The sequence below is a fragment of the Balaenoptera acutorostrata genome, chromosome 8 (assembly GCF_949987535.1).
Source record: "Balaenoptera acutorostrata chromosome 8, mBalAcu1.1, whole genome shotgun sequence".
NCBI lineage: Eukaryota > Metazoa > Chordata > Mammalia > Artiodactyla > Balaenopteridae > Balaenoptera > Balaenoptera acutorostrata.
The window spans coordinates 56,895,516-56,916,982 of NC_080071.1; the positions used below are offsets into that span (position 1 = coordinate 56,895,516).

Below are 21,467 nucleotides of genomic sequence, written 5' to 3' on the forward strand. Positions count from 1 at the left end.
CAAAATTCCCCTTAGTTTATTCTCCCTGTTCTGTTTTCCCCTATCAACCCTTACGCTAGCCAAATACCCAATTAGAGGCCACCACATTTCTCTCTTTAAAAATGCTCTGGGCTTCCCTGGTGGCGCAGTGGTTGAGAATCTGCCTGCCAATGCAGGGGACACGGGTTCGAGCCCTGGTCTGGGAGGATCCCACATGCCACGGAGCAACTGGGCCCGTGAGCCACAATTACTGAGCCTGCGCGTCTGGAGCCTGTGCTCCGCAACAAGAGAGGCCGCGATAGTGAGAGGCCCGTGCACCGCGATGAAGAGTACCCCCCGCTTGCCACAACTAGAGAAAGCCCTCGCACAGAAACAAAGACCCAACACAGCCATAAGTTAATTAATTAAAAAAATAAATAAAAATGCTCTCCCGAGGTACACATGCCCAGCTCTGATGCTTCTGCTTTCTGTCCATAGATTTCAGCCCCAGCCCCCATGCCATACCTGCCTTCCCCTCCCTTGCCCTTCTGCTACACTCTAGTATTCCACTAGTTGAACAAACCTCACATTCTTAACCTTTCCCTTCAACATTTCCCTACAGTCTTGCCAAAACTCAGTCTTGGCTTTATTCTAAGCTGTAAGTTCCTGAGCCAAATTCGTCACTAGTGGTCACTTCTACTTTCTCTGACACTCAGAGTGAGGAGTAGGGGTCAGCAAATTTCCTGCTTCCCACTGTCACGACCAGACTATTGTTTGTTCACTGTCTCTCAAGAACTTGTGTTTTGAGTACCACTCTATCCTTGTATACCACATTTCTTCCATCTTATATTCAACTCACACCTGTGCTTGCATCTGACCCCATTAAGAGTCTGCTTTTGCTGACTTCCTCTCTGTCATCTTGAGGAACCTGAACGCTTATCTGTTATTCCAATTCATGTCCTCAGAGAGCTTCAGTTTCTGAACCTTAAGCAAGTTTATTTCTATGACACTCTTGCTCCTTGTAGGCACAGACACACTCCTTGTGTGAAATGATCTTCTCAGGCCATGTTGGTTATGGTTCTACCTCTTCTCAATCTTTTCTCCTATTGAATCTTGGCTTTATTCTTCACTGAAACAGCTCCTTGCTCCATCTTTTGCTTTGACATGCCACATTGGCCTTACCTGCCTTCCCTATCCATAAGGACCTTTTGGCCTGCCATTTAAACTTTTGGCCTTCAGGCTCTGGTCCCCATGTCCTGTTTTATTTGCTTTGCAAATCTCCAATTCTGACTAGACTCCACCCTTTGATTTCTCTACTCCTTCTTTCACATTACTGAGTTTTAAAAAAAACAAAAAAGTCAAAAACACTATTTTTTTTACAATAAGGAAAATTTATTATAACATTTTAACATGTAGTCCCAAATCCCATGGTTAGTTAAACCAGTGACTCAATAGCATCATCAAAGACCTGGGATCTTTCCATCCTTCCTCCACCCTATTGCTCCTGTTAGGTCAACTTCAGTATGACTAATTGTCTTCCTGATTGCAGGACAACTGCTGCAGTTCCAGGGGCCATACAGAGATAAGCCTCAGCAGAAAAACTGGTCTGATTGATCTTACCACAAGTATCAACCCCTCAGTTAGACCTTCTTTGGCTCCATTGCAATCTCATTGCTAATTAGCTCCTAGTTGATTTCCCTACTGGGACTAATCTGAGTCTTTTCCAATCCCAATCTTGTTAAGCCCCACCTACTTTCTTTTTTTTTTTTTTTGCCTCAAAATTTTCTCCCATATCTGTTCCTATTGCTCCTCCCTATTGTCCTACCCATTCACTCCATTTTACCTGCCCTGACAAGTGACTCTTCCTGAAGCATGGTGTTGAGCATGCCACATTTTGTTCAACCCACCTACAGTGAGTCCTTCAAGTTCAGACTCCTTCCTGTGGCATTCAAGGTCCATCATGACCTGGCCCCATCCTACATTTTCAATCTTAATTTCCATTATTCCTGTTCATGTATCCAATGAGCCAATCAAACTGGAAATCCCTGGCCATTCCTTCAATGCTACCCAGATTTTCCCACTTCTGTCATTGTTCCCTTTTACTGAAGAGGACTTCCCTTCAGCTCCGCAAATGAAATTACTTCACACTTTTGAGTGTAACTCCAGTGTCACTTACTGTAAAAGCTTTTCTGATCTCTCTCATTCCCAGGGGGAAATGGTAGTTTTTCTGAATTTTGAAGTCAATTGTCTTAGGTCATTTTTAATTTTGTATGATTATTTTTATATACCTCCACTATCGATTGCTCTTTAGCCCCAGTTTTCAATATTTCCCACTAATATCATTTGAACAATTTTTCAAGTGCTTGGTGTTTGGTCATTTTAGTTGCTGTTTAGACTTTGTTTCTGGCCTCTGATCCTTCTTAAGCTAAAAGTATCTGTTATGTGCTTAGAGGACATCCGGCTTTGAGGCCCTTTGGGACTGTGCATAATTTTGCCTGGAAAAATCCCAAATGCTGTAGTGAAAATTGTTCCCCTGGGTATTTAGTTCTATCGATAGGAGGTTGTTTGTGTCTCTTCAGTTTTAATATAGTGTTTTAGTTAAGAAATAGCAAAAAAGATTTAAACAAGTATCACCAAGTTAATATTGAGGTACCATTTTATCTGACGTCCCCCAACTCGATTGATTCTACCTTTATTTTTTTAACATCTTTATTGGAGTATAATTGCTTTACAATGTTGTGTTAGTTTCTGCTGTATAACAAAGTGAATCAGGTATATGTATACATATATCCCCATATCCCCTCCCTCTTGCACCTCCCTACCAATCCCACCACTCTAGATGGTCACAAAGCACCGAGCTGATCTCCCTGTACTATGCAGCTGCTTCCCACTAGCTATCTGTTTTGCATTTGGTAGCGTATATATGTCAATGCTACTCTCTCACTTTGTCCCAGCTTACCCTTCCCCCTCTAGGTGTTCTCAAGTCCATTCTCTACGTCTGCGTCTTTCTTCCTGTCCTGCCCCTAGGTTCATCAGAACTATTTTTTTTTAGATTCCACATATATGTGTTAGCATAAGTATTTGTTTTTCTCTTTCTGACTTACTTCACTCTGTATGACAGACTCTAGGTCCATCCACCTCACTACAAATAACTCAATTTCATTTCCTTTTAATATTCCATTGTATATATGTGCCACATCTTCTTTATCCATTCATCTGTCGATGGACACTTAGGTTGCTTCCATGTCCTGGCTATTGTAAATAGTGCTGCAATGAACATTGTGGTACATGTCTCTTTTTGAATTATGGTTTTCTCAGAGTATATGCCCAGTAGTCATATTGCTGGCTCATATAGTAGTTCTATATTTAGTTTTTTAAGGAACCTCCATACTGTTCTCCATAGTGGCTGTATCAATTTACATTCCCACCAATAGTGCAAGAGGGTTCCCTTTTCTCCACACCCTCTCCAGCATTTATTGTTTGTAGATTTTTTGATGATGGCCATTCTGACCGGTGTGTTGTGATACCTCATTGTAGTTTTGATTTACATTTCTCTAATGATTAGTGATGTTGAGCATTCTTTCATGTGTTTGTTGGCAATCTGTATATCTTCTTTGGAGAAATGTCTATTTAGGTCTTCTGCCCATTTTTGGATTGGGTTGTTTGTTTTCTTGATATTGAGCTGCATGAGCTGCTTGTATATTTTGGAGATGAATCCTTTGTCAGTTGCTTCATTTGCAAATATTTTCTCCCATTCTGAGGGTTGTCTTTTTGTCTTGTTTATGGTTTCCTTTGCTGTGCAAAAGCTTTTAAGTTTCATTAGGTCCCATCTGTTTATTTTTGTTTTTATTTCCATTTCTCTTGGAGGTGGGTCAAAAAGGATCTTGCTGTGATTTCTGTCATAGAGTGTTCTTCCTATGTTTTCCTCTAAGAGTTTGGTAGTGTCTGGCCTTACATTTAGGTCTTTAATCCATTTTGAGTTTATTTTTGTGTATGGTGTTAGGAAGTGTTCTAATTTCATTCTTTTACACGTAGCTGTCCAGTTTTCCCAGCACCACTTACTGAAGAGCCTGTCTTTTCTCCATTGTATATTCTTGCCTCTAAAGGTAGACTCAATCGAGTTGGGTGATATCAGATAAAATGGTACCTCAATGTTAACTTGGTGATACTTGTTTAAATCTTTTTTGCTATTTCTTAACTAAAACACTATATTAAAACTGAAAAGACACAAACAACCTCTACCTTTAAAATAACTGTGATATCTGTCTCCTTCTCTCCATTCCCACTGCTGGTGCCTCATTTCGGACCCTCACCACCTCTCTCTGCCACCAGTTTCTTCCCACTGCTATCTGTCTCCAGCAGACTTGTCTCCACTGAAAACAAAGTGGTGATGCCACTCCTCTGCTTATACACATTTTTTGATTCTCTGTTCCTTCTAGAAGTTAAATTCACCTGTGGTACCTCAAGTTCCCTTTAGATTCCCAGTTGCCTTCCCGGGTTCATCTCTAGCCACATACTCAGCTGTCTCTCCTGTCCCGGCCATGCTGAGAATTTCACTACTCCAAGAAAAGCCCATGATCTTCTGAGGCCTGAAATATCCTCCTTATTTCTTACCCTGGCCAATTCCCATTGATCATTTAAAACCAGCTCAAATATTGCCTTGTCTGTGAGACCTTTCCTGACATCCCCAGAAGTGGCTTCTTTTCTGTTTTGCTATACCATTCATTCATTCATTCACATATTGAAGTCCAGATGGTGAAAAATGCTGGGATACAATGATATGTAAGTCCTTCCATATGGGCTGTAAGAGGCTGTGCAGAGAAATGTACAAGAAAATGACAATACAGAGGGAATGGAAGGGATCAAATTGGAGAGATCTCATGCACTAGAAAGAAATACTAAGACTTAGTGCCTGATTAGATGGGGTGAAATGCACAAAGTGGAAGAGAATAGAATAACCCCCAGATTTCTGCCTTGAGTGATACAAGAGGTATGTGAACATCCATGGAGATAGAAATAAAAGGAAAAAGAAGATCAGATGGGAAGTGTGAGTTCAGTTTTGAGGTGCCTCTAGGATATGAGTGGATATGTCCAGCACACAATGGGATATATGGATCAAGAGCTCAGATGAAATATATTTTGGGGAGAATCCAACAAGTAAATGGTAGTTGATGTCTGGGAGACTTCTGAACATACCAGGTACTTGATTTATACCTTTCTTTTGTTTCCATACCATATTGTAACATGATGTGCCTTGTTTCCCACATAAAGACACAGACTCACTTATTAATTTACCTTGTTTCCTGTCACACTGCTTTGTGCATAAAAATTTCATTTCAAATGAGACAATGAATATATGAGTTCACTCAGCTGTGCCTTAATGATGAGTGAGAGAAGAATGTAATAATTTATTTAATAAATAATTTATTGAGCACCTTCTATGTACTGGGCAGTGTCCTAGACACTGGAAAGATACAGGGAAAATGACAGTGAGAGGACAATAAGAAATAATGCCTGATAATAGCTAATACTATGGAGATTTAATTATGTGTCAGGCCTTATTTCAGTATTTAATATGGATTTAAAATAAAATAAAATCCTATAAGATAGGTGGTATTAAATTCTATGAGGGAAATTAAACAGGGTAACATGGTGGCAAGTGACTTGGTTGGTGGGTTGGTACTTTGGTTAGAATGGTCAGAGAAGGCCTCTGAGGTTATATTTGAGCTGAACTGTGAAGGAGCTAGCTATCAGGGGATCTGGAGGAGGGATGTTCTAGTTTAAGCAAATTAAACATTTTCTTTTAATGCTAAAAGAATAAAGACTTTTCTTAAGCATTGAAGTTGCATTCACTAGCCTTCAAATGCACTACACCTCGATCCAACTACAGTTAATCAAACCAGCAGTAGTTCTTCTCGTCCAGTGTAAGGTTAGGGCAAAAGACCTTTCAATGTACATTAAGACACCCACTTAGCTCCTCTGGGTGGGGATTAGGGAATTACTCTAATGTGTAATGAAGATTATCAGGGAAATTATATGAAAACAAATGTAAAGAAATGATTCTGATTTTAAAGTAGACTAGGTTTGGAAACACTATTGAAAAGAGCAAAATCATAGAGGTGTGCCTGCTTTGCCTGTTTACCTGCTCAGACTAAATTATTAATGAGAAAGTTCTCAAGAACAAGCAATTATAAGTCATCCCTTTTTAATTCATTTTTGCCCTCTTCTGCATAGGTATTTTGCAAATAAATCAAATTGACACATAGCTGTTACTCTGTCAATCATTTAGGGCAACGATGAAGGTGAGTAGCTGGAATTGTACCTTTATTTCCCTTCCTATTCTCAGATGGAGTTTTTGATGAGACTGTGATGGCTAAATGGAGACAGGAAGCTCATTAAAGGCCTGATATGTCTGTTCTTAAAAGGAGCCTCCGCTTTCAACAGTGAGTTTATCTATAATAATCAATAAAAGAAATCCTCATAGAAAGACCTCTCAAACTAGGGGCATGATGAAAAATTAGTACCATACTGCAGGAAAGAAGCTGAATAGGGATCTTCTGATTCAGTTGCCCTAGTTTACAAATGAAGAAAGGCCAAGTGTCTTTCCAAAGTCACAGCCTTGAAGTGATGGTATTCTGGGTAGCATTTCTTGGTAGACTAGTGTGTTTGCCTAGAACTTTGCATTTATAATCTTATCTATAGATTTTGATCATTTTAAATTGAAAAGGATAGAATTATGGTTAGTTGTTGTTTTTGCCATTATTGCTAGACCCTGTGCTAGACACTGAAGATAGAAAGAGGATGAAAAGACACTATTTCAAAGGGATCAAAGGCTGGTGAGAGGCTTGGAGGGATGTGGTTAGAATTACCATTGTTCTCTGAAAATAGAATTTTGGCTATTTTGTATGTTGCATTTAAAGCCATCTGCCAGCTTACACTCCAGGTCTGGGTATCTAAGTAATACACAGATCTACAAAATGCACAAAAGATTACAGAAGGATGAATAAAGTGTAATATTTTCATCATGACATACCATTAAATCCCAGCATCTTCTAGTTAAAAGGTTTAACTGTGCTTCCCAGGTTTTTGATTATATTTTATTTTATCAGTTGCATCTTTCATATCCCTTCAAGGGAAGCATAACTGGAACACAACTACTAGTTGTATTTATGTTAAACTTCAACTAGTTGGTTATCAAGGCACAAATCTTGCTTTGCTGAAGAACTTTTTAGACTTGTTTTTATTAGTGTAGTGATTAAGCAGATCTGTGGGAAATGGGTACTTCCCAATTTCTTGAAAATGTAAACATGTTTTAATGGTTTGTTTCAACATGTTTTACTTTCTATGTTTCAGTAGTTAAAGGCATATTACTGATTTGAAGACAAAGAAACTCTTAAATTACTTCATTAATTTTACATTTACCCATTACGGTAATTTGTAGTTAGAAAAATTTGGTTATCTTGAAAACATTTGAAACTAATTTTTCTTAGCAACTAAAGTGGTAATGTTCGAATGTGTTACAAAACCTTCAACAGTGACTGGCTCTGACTTTCAAGGAAGTTAAGGTACATTACTTCCTTAGAAATCAGAGCCAGTAGGTTGGAATTTATAAATGAACTAAGATCCATTGACAACATTTTCACTATTAAGAAAATACATTTAAAAACCCATTTAAATATGGTTTATTTACCAGATCCTCAATAGAAAGAATATCGTGTTCATGATTTCTTCCTGCTAAATATTTGAATTTTTTAATAATGCAGTTCTTTCCTTTTAATGATTGTCTCCTAGGTGGTCCATAACATCAACTTTGTTAGGTTTGCAAAATAGATTTCTATTTCAAATTTAAGCACAAGAGAAGGCAAAATATGTTTCTGGTGACATTGTTTGTAGGGAGAGAATAGGAAGTCCCAGTGAAAATTCCAGAAAAATGGTTTATCTTATCTAGAAAAGTCTACTGCATTAGAAATGGGCCTGTGATTAGTTCACTGGCTTCTTCTACAAAAGGGTTTTTAAGTAAAATTTTATAGGCTCAATCGGAAACAGAAGGATAGTGAATGGAATTTAGTCTTACTCTTCCTGTTGCATGATTCAGTCCAGCTAAATTTTTTTAATAATCACTTTCATTATGAACATTCTTTGATGAAAGTTTAATGAGTATCCATATCTCAGACTAGCTCAGGAATTTTTGGAGGCATTCAGAAATTCCTGAGTATACCACATGGGCAGCTGAATGCTTTGGTGGAAGGGCAAGGTAGGGTCAGAGAAACCTAGGAGGAAATCCTGGCTGTCATCCACTAGCTGTGTAACCGAGCTGGTTTATTAAGCTTGCTACGTCTCAGTTTCCTCACTTGTAAAATGGGGAGCAAAATAACCACCGCATAGGGTTACCTTGAGAAGAAAGCAAACTCCATGGTATAGAGCATGTTGCAGTGTTTTGTTAGTTTTACTTGGCATCCTTTTTCATAAAAATAATTCTTCAAAAGTTCAATATCATCTGATATTGACTATAGCTCACAGAATAAAGTGAATAAATAGTCCAAAGCCGGGGTTGGGAAGCTGTGGCCTCCCGCCTTTTTGGTAAATCACAGTTTCATTGCAGCACAGTGTGCTCAGTCACTTAGGTGTAGTCTATGGCCGCTTTCCCACCACCACAGCAACACATTGCGACAGAGAGCTCGTGGCCCATAAAGCCTGCAATAGTTACTATCTGACCTTTTACAGAAATAGTTTGCCAACCCCTGATTGCTTAATTGATATTACGGAGTGTCATGGTTTGTACAAATGGGAGGACCCACGTTAAGTGAGGCACCATGGGAGGGGACCACAGGATTACTTAGCTATTCTCAGGGTTAACCAGAAAAGTCTAAGCATTCTCTGTGATTAGTGGTGGGGTCCCCGGAACAGAAGAGAATAACAAATCTAGGACCTACAGAAGGGGACTTGGATAGGACTGAAAATCCTCTTGTGGTTCAGTTTCAGAGCAGGGACTGATATCAGATTCTACTGTATGGCATCCTTTATCAACCTATGGCTATGGAAATTGTTCAGAGCTCTCATCACAGTGTGGATTCTGTCATTATAAACAGGTCCTGTGTATCATTCTAAATCCCGAGTTACAAGATTACCACCAGTCTATCTATCTAGAGACCCTGAACTGAGTAGATTTTGCCTGGTTATTGGAGTGGATGTTTCAGGGGCCAGAATAGATTAAACTCTGTGTGTGCTACAAATTACCCAAAGGTTCGACACCACGTTTAGCTTAATTTAATAATTTTAAAAATATTTATTTATTTTGGCTAAACTGGGTCTTAGTTGAGGCATGTGGATTTAATAATTTTGATAGATTTAACATCAGAACAATTGTTGGCCTCTGAGAAGTCTCTTTCCTTTTTTACTGTAAGTGATATTCAGCTAATCTCAGTCTGTTTTTTCTCCTGAATTGATCTTTGGGGAGTTAGACAATACAATAATCATTCCTGAGAGCTGTTTAGTGCTTTAGAGTTTACAAAGTGCTTCCATTTACACAATTTCATTCAAATATCAGCATCACCCTACAAGTTAGAACAATTGAAATTATCCCTATTTTACTGATGATGAAAACTTCAGTTTCCAAAAAGGTAAGCCGCATGCCTAAAGCCATACAGCTTTAAAGAATGAAACAGAGACTTGAATTGGTTTTCTGACTTCATATCCTGTGTTTTCTCTGCCATGTCATTTTGTCTGATGTTCCCTTTCAGCCAAGTTTCTTGAAACTGGCTGAAATGGGTAAAATATAAAATCTCATTAGTTTATAGAATAATCATATAGAGGGGAACACCAGACAATTTTATATAAGAAAGTAAGAAAGGAAGATCATTTAAACCTGAGGTTGCAAACTGTGCAGCCATAGGTCTCATCTAGCCTGCAGCTGTGTTTGGCTGAGCCTACACAGTATCAGATATACACAGTTTTATTTTAAAAGGACAGGGAATTAGCTGTCAGTTAATATCACAGATAAGTCCTGACTTCCAGCTTCTTTAGACAAGTCAGAAGATCTGGCCATATTGCTCCCACATTCTGACATGGCAATAAGGCAAGATTTAAACACTTAAACACTTGTGTCCTTTGGAGCAGGATTTGCTCTCCACTTTCCACCAGTCTCTACCACTCCCTGTTGTCCTCCCGGCCAAACCCGCTCCAATCGTCTCTAGTGGCTGTCTGGCTCCTCTAGGCAGTTGAGTTTGTGACCCCTGATCTAGACTAGAATACTCACTTAGTGAATGAGGGAATGAGATGTGAAGTAGCAAGGTAATTTAGCAGCATCAAGATTAGAACTTGTTTTCCTTAGACAGAGTCCTTTCTCAAGCTCTGGCATCATGTCTATATTATTCTTCAGTACTGAAGAATAACAGAACAGCAAGGGCATAGGGATTAGTAAAGAAATGACGCACGGTTTTTAAATAAATTGATAATGTTTTAGTGAGGCTCTGCTATACATTTTATATTTATGCCACATGAGCCATACGTCAAATATTTCATTATCAGACCATGGTTTCAGTTCTTGAAAACATGGTCATGTAAACTGAACGAATGGAGTTTATTTTCTATATTGGAGAGGTTGGAGGGTGTATTTTTGAATGGATTTCAGCACAGAGACTGAGTTTCAGTTTTAGGAGCAGAAGTATGTTTTTCTTTTGTAGATAATGGAAGCATCATCAGGCATGTGATAAATTCTTCCTTTGTGGAAGGCCTCCTGCTACGCAATACTGTATGTTAAAGAGGGGAAGAGAGCCTGAGAGATTGGAGAGAGAAGTGTAGGCTGGGGCTGACTGAAACTCTGTCACGAGGAGGAATATGCAGAGGCCGAGTGTGTGTCAGTGGTTTAAAGGAATTGATGGTCGGACCTACTCAGAGATAGGAAAGGGTGTCGGGTATACAAATGGGCTGAGTGAAGCAGAGTGTTTATCACTTATTTTTTCTGAAGTGTAATTTCTAGGATGGATTATATAGTTCAAACCCAAGGGGATAAATTATATCCTATTGAATGAAACAACTAACTGGGGGACTTTCAAAAAATAACTTTAATAAACAAAGACTAGTTGGCATTATTTTTTGAATGAATCTTTACAATGCATAAGACGAAATGTTAGATGAATACATTTCCAGACAGTTATGATTGCTGTTCTTCTTCTTATTCTTCATTCAATAATTATTTATGACAGTTTGCTATGTGTAAGATACCATACTAAGCAGTGTGAATACTAAGCCATGAAATATCCAATGGTAGAATCACTAGTCCTTGCCCTTGGATTGCTTTCGACCTAGTTGGGCAGTTAAGACAGGAAGGTTGGGAAATTCTGTACAAGACAAGCCCATGTGAGTCAATGTTTTGGCAGTTTAGGGGAAGAGACAGTACTTCTCCTGGCTTGATCTGGAGAAAGACTTTCTCAGGAATGAGGACTAGGGATTTGCATTAGACCTTGAAGGATGAGTAGGATGTGAAACACCAAAGGAATGGTAGAAGTTTCTTTAGAGAGAGCTAGCCGCAGAACAAAGGCCCCCCAGCAGTGAGCTGTAAGGAGACAAATGTGACTGAAGTACATGAACTTCCTGGCAGAGTGGAAGAGAGAGCTGGACCATTGGAGGGTGTTGAATTTTGAAGGGCCTTGACTCCCTGGCTAGAGAATTTGCATTTCAAAGATATGGTTTCTATAGTTGATCAAGGGAGCTTGGTGCCAAGATTAAGTGTACACTTAAAAGTGTCTGGGAAAGGATAACTCTTGGTGGAACTTGTAAAATGCCTTTGCTAATAGTTGTAATTTAGAAGCCCGTTTGCTCAGGAGAGAACACAAACCTTCCTAAGTAGAAATAACTCCCTAGACTCTCACTTGGAGTCCACTTGGAGACTCCCCAAGGCATAACATACAATGTGCAGAGACCAGTGTACCACATGAAGGGCAAATGCACAGGGCACGGCCTACCAGGAAGAGAATACAGTGGGAGAATTTTATTTTGCTGAAGATAGTGTGAGTCTGGAATGTTATTTTATTATCAGTCTCTGTAACCGCCTGTGGGAATCACCTTATATTGGAATCCTGATAAAGTGTCTCATGTTACAGGGCACTCACTCAGCTACCTTATGTTGAACAGCAAAGTACTATTTGGGGAAAACCCATTAGACTGAAATGACCTCACTCAGTGCTATTTTTATTTGTTCACAGAGGTGTGCTGACATGATGGGTCAAAAAAGAGGCAAAGTAATTTAATACAATTTCTGTTATTATTCCTGGAGGTATGAGTTTGCAATGGCAGGTACTGCATATAATTTTAAACATGCCTTTTAAAGCAGTACAGTAGGTATTTATATTGTGGCTATCACAAATGTATACCTCAGGACAGAAGGAAAACAGCTCTCTAACCTAATATGACTGGAAAGTCATGACTTGTAAATGTTGTTTCTAACAATTTAGACATATGTGAAGATGTGATTTTTAGAAAGCTGATTACTTAAAGTTTGAGTAGAAATGGAGAGTCTGGATAAAATTGTTTCATGAAAATTGCAATATTCCAAAATTAATATATAATTCTATAGGATGCATGTTTTAAAAGATGGACAACTCAATTACTCATATAACCATTAGGTTTGAACAGGTATTTATCATGGAGGGTCATCATAAAGCAAATTAATTTTTGTCACCTGCTATTCGTTTAAATTTACTGTGCTCCTACTTATTCTTCTTGCTCTTGTTTGGAGTTTAGATATAGCCTCATGACTCTTCCAGTGACTTCCACTTCCTCTGAAAGGTTAGGAAACAGTCTCTGTTTAGTGACTCATGTTTCCAGTCAAGGGTATTTATCCCAAACTTCAAATTTTATCCAAGTTACAGCTTCCCCATCATCCCAGGGCAGGCCTGTCGCAGGCTGGCCGTCTGCAATGGGAGATGTCGGGACTCTTCTCTCTCTCTCACTCAGTGCTTCTGTTTCTTCTCCTCTTCAACCAGCTTGCTAACCTTGAAGCACGGTGGCATGTGTAATCAGAGAGAGGAAAGGTTGGGCAGGAAAGTACTCACTATCTTCCGCGGGTTCTGGAAATCTCTCCATCACCGGGAATTGCTCATCTATAATTTTCTTACGTGGGTGACAGCATTTCTCCTGGCTGGTCCCTCACAATGCTTTGCTGGGCTCCTAGGCTTCTGGCCGTACACTTCCAGGTCCTTTAGTTGAGGCCTCTTACTTGCTTATCAGCATTCTTCTTTAAAAAAATTGTGATAAAATTTATATAACATAAAATTTACCATTTTAACCGTTTTAAAGTGTACAGTTCCGTTGCATTAAGTACATTCACATTCTGGTTGCGCTGTCACCACCATCCATCTGCAGAAACTTTTAGTCTTTCCAAGCTGACTGTGTGCCCATTAAACACTAACTCCCCATTTCCCCTTCCCCTGGCCCCCGGCAACCACTATTCTACTTTCTGTCTCTATGAATTTGACTACTCTAGGTGCCTCATATCAGAGGAGCCATATACTATTTGTCCTTTCATGACTGACTTATTTCACTTAGCATAATGTCCTTGCGGTTCTTCTATGTTGAAGAGTGTGTCAGAATTTACTCCCTTTTAAGGCTGAATAATATTCCATTGTATGAATATACCACATTTTGTTTATCCATTCATCTGCTGATGGATACCAGCGTGCTTCCACCTTTTGTCTCTTGTGAATAATGCTGCTGTGTACATTAGTATACAAATATCTGTTCAAGTCCTTACTTTCAAGGTTTCTTTTTTTTTTTTTAATATGTTCAAAAGTAGAATTTCTGAGTCGTATGGTAATTTTATGTTTAAGTTTTTGAGAAACTGTCACACTGACTTCCAAAGCAGCTGTACCATGTTATGTTGTGTACCAGCAAGGCACAAGGGTTCCCCACCAACACTTGTTATTTATTTATTTATTTTTGACAATAAAAAATCCTAATGGGTGTGAAGTGGTATCACATGGCGGTTTTGATTTTTGGCTTGCATTTTCCTAGTGACTAGTAATGTTGAGCAACGAATGTTTCATGTGCTTATTTGCCACTTTGTATTTCTTCTTTGGAAAAATGTCTATTCAAGTCCTTTGCCCACTTTTTAATTGGGATGTTTGTGTTTTTGTTGTTGGGGATCAGAATTCTTGGTTGGAATCTAAGGAGATCTCATGCTGGCCCCCGTGTGCAGTGTCACCTGGGTCTGGGGAGGACACAGATGGCACACTCCAATTGAGGAACTGAGGAGAGTTCGGTGAAGGGACTCTTCATAGAAGTGTGGGCAGGGTTAAGGAATGCAAATAAGGGATGTGAAACACCTGTTAATGGTGTAGAGCCATTATTGCCCCTGGGCTTAGGGGACAAAGGAAGGAAGTGGACAGAGAGCCTAGAGAGAACTATATCTGCAGGAGAGGACTGTCCAGCAGGAGGAGTGGACTTCCCAAGAGCCTCTGTTAACTTTCAGTCAGTACAGAGGGAGCGGGGGGAATAAACACCCCCTCTTCTCTCTCCTCCCTTGCTCTGCTGGTACCTACCATTGGGTGAACCTAGATGGAAGCTTGGTAGATACAGTCTATAGAGGTCAGCCTCCAGGACACAGAGCAGGATGGTAAAAGGTAGAAGCTGGATCTGGGTTGGTAAACAAGATTTCCAGCATATATGTGTGGAGTTCCTTTGGGTGCACAGGACCTTCCACCATCATGGGAGTGCAGTTGCTTCTCAAGCCACAGCCACTCCTTTGCTGCCCCAGGCTGCTTCAACCAGCCTCTTGCCCTTTCGAATTTTCGGGTGTGTAAATCAGTTGCCAGTCTACCACATCCAGGAAACACAGGTTACTCTAAGTAATTCTGTTGAGGCTCCTCACCCTAGGCTTGAGGTGAGGGGCAAGTCCTTCCCTGGCCCCTCCCTCTTGTGGGGTGGATGAGGCTCACAGCACACCAATAGCTTTCTCCAATATTCTCCTTCACTGTCTACCTATGCTTTTATGCCCTCAAGAAAAGTGAGGAGAAGGGGTCTTGGGCTGCAGGTCTTGGACAGTGTCTCACACCTCATTCTGGAATGTATCAGCTCTGCTCTAGGGACTTCAGCAGAAACTGGGACTGAATGAGTTCAACTTTCACATCCTGTTACAAACATCATATGCAATCTGTATCCCTAAAAGTTTGTGTATTTGGATTAATGTAAATATGCTTTTTTTCCAAGTCATCTCAATGGGAAATGGGGAAGATTGCTTTATACTTGAGGTCCCTTTATATTTGGAGATATAAGATATGCTTTCTTTGGAAGCTTTTCTGATATAGAAACACAAGTCAATTAGAATAGCTCATGATTCCCATGAAATTTACTTAGGTATTAATTATCTTTAAAAAGCTAAAGGCTAAATTAGGAAAATAGAAATATTTCAAATTGGTAAGGTGTGCCTAAATTAAAGTTCCTACTAGAAATATTCTTGTTCAGTTCTTTGTAAGTTCAATAGAGTATCTTCCTTGGAATAAACAATTTCACATCTGATTTGTTTATACTTTAAAATTTTTGCTAATCATGAAGACCTAATTTTTGAATTTACTTTAGAATGAGCTTTAAGCCATTTTCTTCTTCACGTGTATGATCACTCCAAGCAGATGTGTTCTAGAAACCCATTTCCCTATCTTGTCAGAGTTTCAGTGGAGAAAAGAGGATGCTGTCATCTGCATTCAGAGACAAGGTATTAAGCTGTCATTTCTCAAAGCATTCTCCTAATACTTGTCCCATAATTTTCAGGTTTTAAATGGATTTAGTGGAACTCTGGAGCTTTAACTTGTGACACATATCCGTGACTTTAATAAATTACAAATATTAAATTTTGTTCTTTCTGGTGCAGATGTGTTGTCATTTTGCTCTGTTTTCACTTATAACTTACATATCTCTTATAACTCCAGCCTTCTTTCTGTTATTGATGTAGTTTCATGTACTACCATTTTAGGTAAAGCCTTTCCTGTTCTCCCTTGTGAATCTCCTAAGAACGAACCCATTTTGAGAACCAGTGGTTCTTGGAGTGGGGGGCTGGGGGAAGGGGCCAGGATGGACAGGTGGAGTACAGAGCATTTTTAGGGCAGTGAAACTGTTCTGTATGATATTGTAATGGTGGATACATGACATTACACATTTGCCAAAATCTATAGAATTATACAACACAAAGAGTGAACCATAATATAAACTATGGATTTTAGTTAATAAACATGTATCAATATTGGTTCACATGCCACACATTGATAAATGTTCCACAGTAATGCAAGATGTTAATAACAGGAGAAACTGCAGGCGGGGGAAGGGGAGTATATGGGAACTCTGTGGACTTTCTGCACAATTTTTCTGTAAATCTAAAACTGCTTTAAAAAATAAAGTCTGTTAATTAAAAAAAAAACTTTTGCTTGTGAAGATCGGTTATGTGCATAGCAACTTTACTTTTGCAGAATCTCTTTGGTGAGCATACTCTTTTCAGACTTACATAATACAGTTAAAAAAAATAGCACTCCTCTCAAAGAAAAATAATCAGTTGAACAAATCGGTAGTTATCAGAATGCAGACTGTAGCACATCCTGTTTTTCTAACTCCTCTAATTTACTAGTAAAGCAACCCAAATTGCATGGAGGAAAGGAGGACGTTGCTTGCTTTTAAGGCTGCGTAAATTGTGTTAGGGCCCCATTAGAACACTGGAGGACGGTCTTCAGTACACCACATTCTAGCATTTTGAAAATGTCTTGTATGGAGAGCAGGTGGGGCAGGAAGGGGAGAGGGGAGGCAGAGGGCAAGAGGGAAAGAGAGAGAGTCTGTGCTTCGTTCTATTACCTGAAGGAGACTCAACTGTAAAATAATTTTAGTGTCATTTTTTTGTGCTTACTGAATACCAAGTACCCACTCTGTGCCTGGCCGCTCCCACTTCCTCTTTCTGGTCTTGGTGTTGAAGCTCAGTTGGCAGCTGAGCGGTTTCTTCTGGTCTGCTGAGGTCAGCCTCTAATCATCAAAAGTGATAGGTGATGACATTCCCTTCTTAACCTGCAGCAGAGCTGCGTCCACACACACTGCACTGTTCCAGTTCTAAACAGTGGATAGTAGAAACGGTCCTTTGTTAAAGAAGCTTGCTCTCAGCTCTGGATGATCTTCCTGATTCACACCCAAAAGAGGCCTTTTCGTGACCCTGCATATGCCAATGCCTGTTTCAGACAGACAACTCCAGCAGGCCGGGAACTTGAATCTCTTCAGTGCTGTGTGTGAAGGGGCTACCTGGATTCTGAAATTTAACTAGGTTAGATCTAACAGGGTGCATTATAGGTTTGAGGTAGCATGCTGTTCCTGATCTCCATGTCCCATTCCCTCAAAGTGGAGCCATCAGAGAGGAAAAAAACAGAAGAAAAGAGGCCTTGCATTAGTCTGACGAAGTTGTGCCCCATGCAGTGAAATTTCAGGAGCTGCAAAAAGGGTCCCTTTGGGGCTTCCCTGGTGGCGCAGTGGTTGAGAATCCGCCTGCCAATGCAGGGGACACGGGTTCGATCCCTGGTCTGGGATGATCCCACAAGCTGCGGAGCAACTAAGCCCGTGAGCCACAACTACTGAGCCTGTGCTCTAGAGCCCGTGAGCCACAACTACTGAGCCCGCGTGCCTAGAGCCCATGCTCCGCAATGAGAAGCCCGCGCACTGCAACGAAGAGTAGACCCCGCTTGCCGCTACTAGAGAAAGCCCGCGCGCAGCAAGGAAGACCCAACAGAGCCAAAAATAAATAAATAAAATAAATTTATTTTTTTAAAAAAGGGTCCCTTTGCCCCTGTCCCCCCTCCCCTCCCAAAAAGTATACTGAGGGCTGGTTCCTTTAATTCTATAATTAATCATGTGTTTAGTAATACTTGGATCAAGGATGGTCTTATGTTAAAGTATAAATATCTCAAGGGTGTTACTCTTTTCAATCATAGTCTTTATGGTGAATGAGTTGCTGAGCTCAGATATTGATAAGGCAAATGCAGCAGAAAGTCTCATTTGGGTGGGAGTGGTGGAGAGTGATTCTAAGGGACACAGGAAATAAAAACTGAAGTCAGTGGAAGAGAAACTGTACTTGTTTATCCAGTTTTCCCTGGGAGTTTCCTTGAGAAGAGTTGAGCAGGATATGTGTGAATTATATGAGTGTGTGTTTGTGTGTGTGAGTCTGCACGTGTGTGAGACGTGTATGTATTAAAGGGTATTATGGAAGGTTGGGCTAGGAAATGACAGCTGGGAAGAGCCAGACATCTAATGTACTCTTTTTAACTAACATACATCTACTTAGAATGATGCTAGGTTCCCTGGAGATTTTACGATCATGAGTGCTGAGTCTGTGAGCAGTGTGTGAGCGGTGTGTGTGTGTGTGTGTGTGTGTGTGTGTGTGTGTGAGAGTGGTGTGTGTGTGTGAGCGGTATGTGAGCAGTGTGTGTGTGTGTGTGTGTGTGAGCCATGTGTGTGTGAGTGGTGTGTGTGTGTGTGTGAGTGGTGTGTGAACGGTGTGTGTGTGTGTGAGCAGTGTGTGAGTGGTGTGTGAATGGTGTGTGTGTGTGTGTGAGGGGTGTGTGTGTGTGAGTGGGGTGTGTGTGTATGTGAGCGGTGTATGTGTGTGTGTGAGCAGTGTGTGAGCGGTGTGTGAGCGGTGTGTGTGTGTGTGAGCGGTGTGTGTAGGGAGGCAGGCAGTACATAGTGATGCTTTCATGGATGTCCAGCACACCACTTTTGTAAAAGCACCATTTGTCTTTGCTTGATCTCTAGCCTGCTACATAGCAATGTATTTATTGCCCATTCAAACCACTTCCTCCTGTTACGGTGGCTTCCTGTTTCTGTGGTAACATAGAAAATCAAGAGTGTGGATGATATTGCATCGGGAAAGGTTTTATCCCCACTTGGTTTAAACCTGACCAAGAAGTTGGCTGTAGAGCACCTCCACAGACAGCTGATCCAGTGACTTAAAATGAACCTGCGCCTATACCCCAACCCTCCACGATTAAGATATGCTCATCCACCCAATCCAAAGTGTACAACTCCTTCACTTCTATTGCCTCACTCTCTTACAACCTTCATCAAACAGATGACACACTCAAAGGGCTAATTGAAGAAGAGTTTACAAAGATGTGGTGGGAAGGGAACCAACAAATGATGGTGAATCACTCAGGGACTAGCCACAGAAGGAAACATTGCCACCCTTAGGCCTAAAAGGGCCAGAGGAGAGAGAGTTTGTTCTTGGAACTCTGGGTGAGGGGCCTCCCAACAGGAGTTGTGGTTATGGGTAGAAGAAACTCAAGCACTTCAAGACCATGGCCTGTCTGGGAGAGAGAAGGGGAGGAATCAACATCCTGCTATTTCTCTCTTCAGCTGGTCCCTTCATTGGCAGAACCCCAAGAGCAGCATGAGGACGAGGGCCCATAGAGGTGGGCTTCCTGGGGCACAGAGCAGGGCAGAGAAAGATGAAGAATGGTTTGGGAGGGATGAATAGGAAATAGTACCATCTCAGTTTCCCCATACATAAAATGAAGATGTAGACTGCCAGGATTAAATATAATGATCTATATAAGCACTTATTATGCACCTAAAGCATAATTTTTTGCATTTCCCTGTAAATGTAGGCTAGTAGTAGTAGTAGTAATAGTAAGAGTAAGATATTTTTACTACATTTTAGCTGTACCATCCCTAACTGGCTCTACCCGTACCTTAGTAATTAACTTCCATTTCATATCCCAACATTATTATGGAATAGACTTAAGTAAGAACTGTTTGTTTTGTCACAGTCATACCTGTAGTTGTGAATATATAACTATATGCCTCCTTAATTGATGGAAATGTGCAGAGTTGTAATTTACTTAATATTTCAACTGTACAGAATTCTGTAGATTAGACGCATAGGGCATTGCAGCCCTAATGGATATCCATAGGAGGAAATACTCAGTCTGTTCTTTTCTTAATTTATACCACAATGCAGATTTTGGAAAGGAGGGGATGGGCATGAAATTCAAGTTTAATGGATAGATATGGCTATGAAAGTTATATAGAACCCACTTTCCCTTTTTTCTCCCCTACCTCCTATCTTTGTGTGAGGTGTATGTATGTGTGTATCCACAGAGTGTGTGAATTTGAGAAAGAAAACAGAGATATAGATGCCTAAGGTAGTGCAGTTACAAATAGCTAGAAGGTCTATTGAATTGTTAATTATATTTTTGTTTGGAGCAAATTATTACATGTCCAAATTGACATTTGCACTGTTAAATTACCCAAAGTGTTATCTCCAATAACCTTTGACCTCCCAGAGTTGATGACAATTTCATGCAGAGAGTAGAATCTTTTTTGTGCATCCATAGTGTATCTTAGATTATCTGTAAGAAAGGTGATGCCAGAATGGTTAAGGGGTGTGGTTTCAGTTTCATCCCAGTTCAGTAGATTATAATTGCAATGCCTTGCACCCCATAGATAGTTAGTGCAGAGATGTCTGCTTAATTTGAAGTTTTTTAAGGAAAAACTGAGATTCAGTTTAACATTAGAGATAGTCCCTTCTCTCCCAGGCCAATTTAGTGAGCTCAGAGTTGACAATGTAATGCTCTAGTAGCATTATGCACTTGTCAAAATTACTTTGACATTTAATATTCATTTGCGGGGTCTACTGTGTGGTCAGGGAGGCCTAATATAATACACATTGAAGGGATCAGAGAAGTCATATGGTTTAAACCCTCATTTTATGAACGGGGAGACTGATGCCCACAAGGGCTAAGTGAATTATTCAGGTCACAACATTGGTGAGCTAGAGAACAACTAGAAATCACTTTACTTACTTTCAGTTTTTATTTTGGAGACTTTTGTTGAAAAGAATCATTCGAATTTTCTTTTAAGCCTTCTTTTATGAAGACTGTGTCCTAATTTGCTTATTTAATCAAAGATATTTATTAATCTTCTATTATGTGCCTATATGCCAGGCACGATGTTATACAAATGTAAAAGCAAAAACTGAGTGCTGTATACATCCTCTCATTTATTTAATGGTAGGAGAACCCTGTAATAAAGACACCTCTAACACCAACAAGGGGTGATTGAGGTCAGACTCTACAGGCATGGTGGCTGGTACATGAGTCTGAGTCAATATTGCTCTCTAAAGACTATTGGACTGAGAGTTAGAAGACTAGGGTAATGATAATTTAGCGAGTAAGCCAATTAGTAACTTAGTTAAGCTAATTAACTTTTCAGAGCCTTAAGTGTTCTATAGACTCAGCAAACTTTGTTAGTAAAAACTTGCGCTTTGAAGGCAGAAAGGCATGGTGGCTTTTCTGTTTCCTAGCTATGTAACCAACTCACAGAGGAATAATAGCTCTTATATAGGGTTGTTTAGAGGATAAAATGAGGTAACCTGCATTAAAGTATGCGATGTTTATTCCCTTCCTACTGCATCTATAAGTTGGGGATAATACTGCACAACCCGTCTACCACACAGGATTGTGATTGCCATGGAGACGATGGATGGGAAAGGGCAC

At 40.0% G+C, this 21,467-nt stretch overlaps 1 protein-coding gene across 6 annotated transcripts in view; it reads left to right on the top strand.

Annotated features, from left to right (window-relative positions):
* Positions 1 to 21,467, top strand: part of PLCL1 (phospholipase C like 1 (inactive)) — a 402,844-nt gene that overhangs the window by 221,243 nt on the left and 160,134 nt on the right. The window contains exon 2 of one of the 6 annotated variants that reach the window (XM_057551975.1): positions 6,305 to 6,401. The exons of the other annotated variants lie outside the window; for them this stretch is intronic. The gene's annotated coding sequence lies outside the window, so the exon portion shown is untranslated. The remainder of the gene's footprint in view (positions 1 to 6,304; positions 6,402 to 21,467) is intronic. 6 annotated transcript variants of the gene reach the window in all.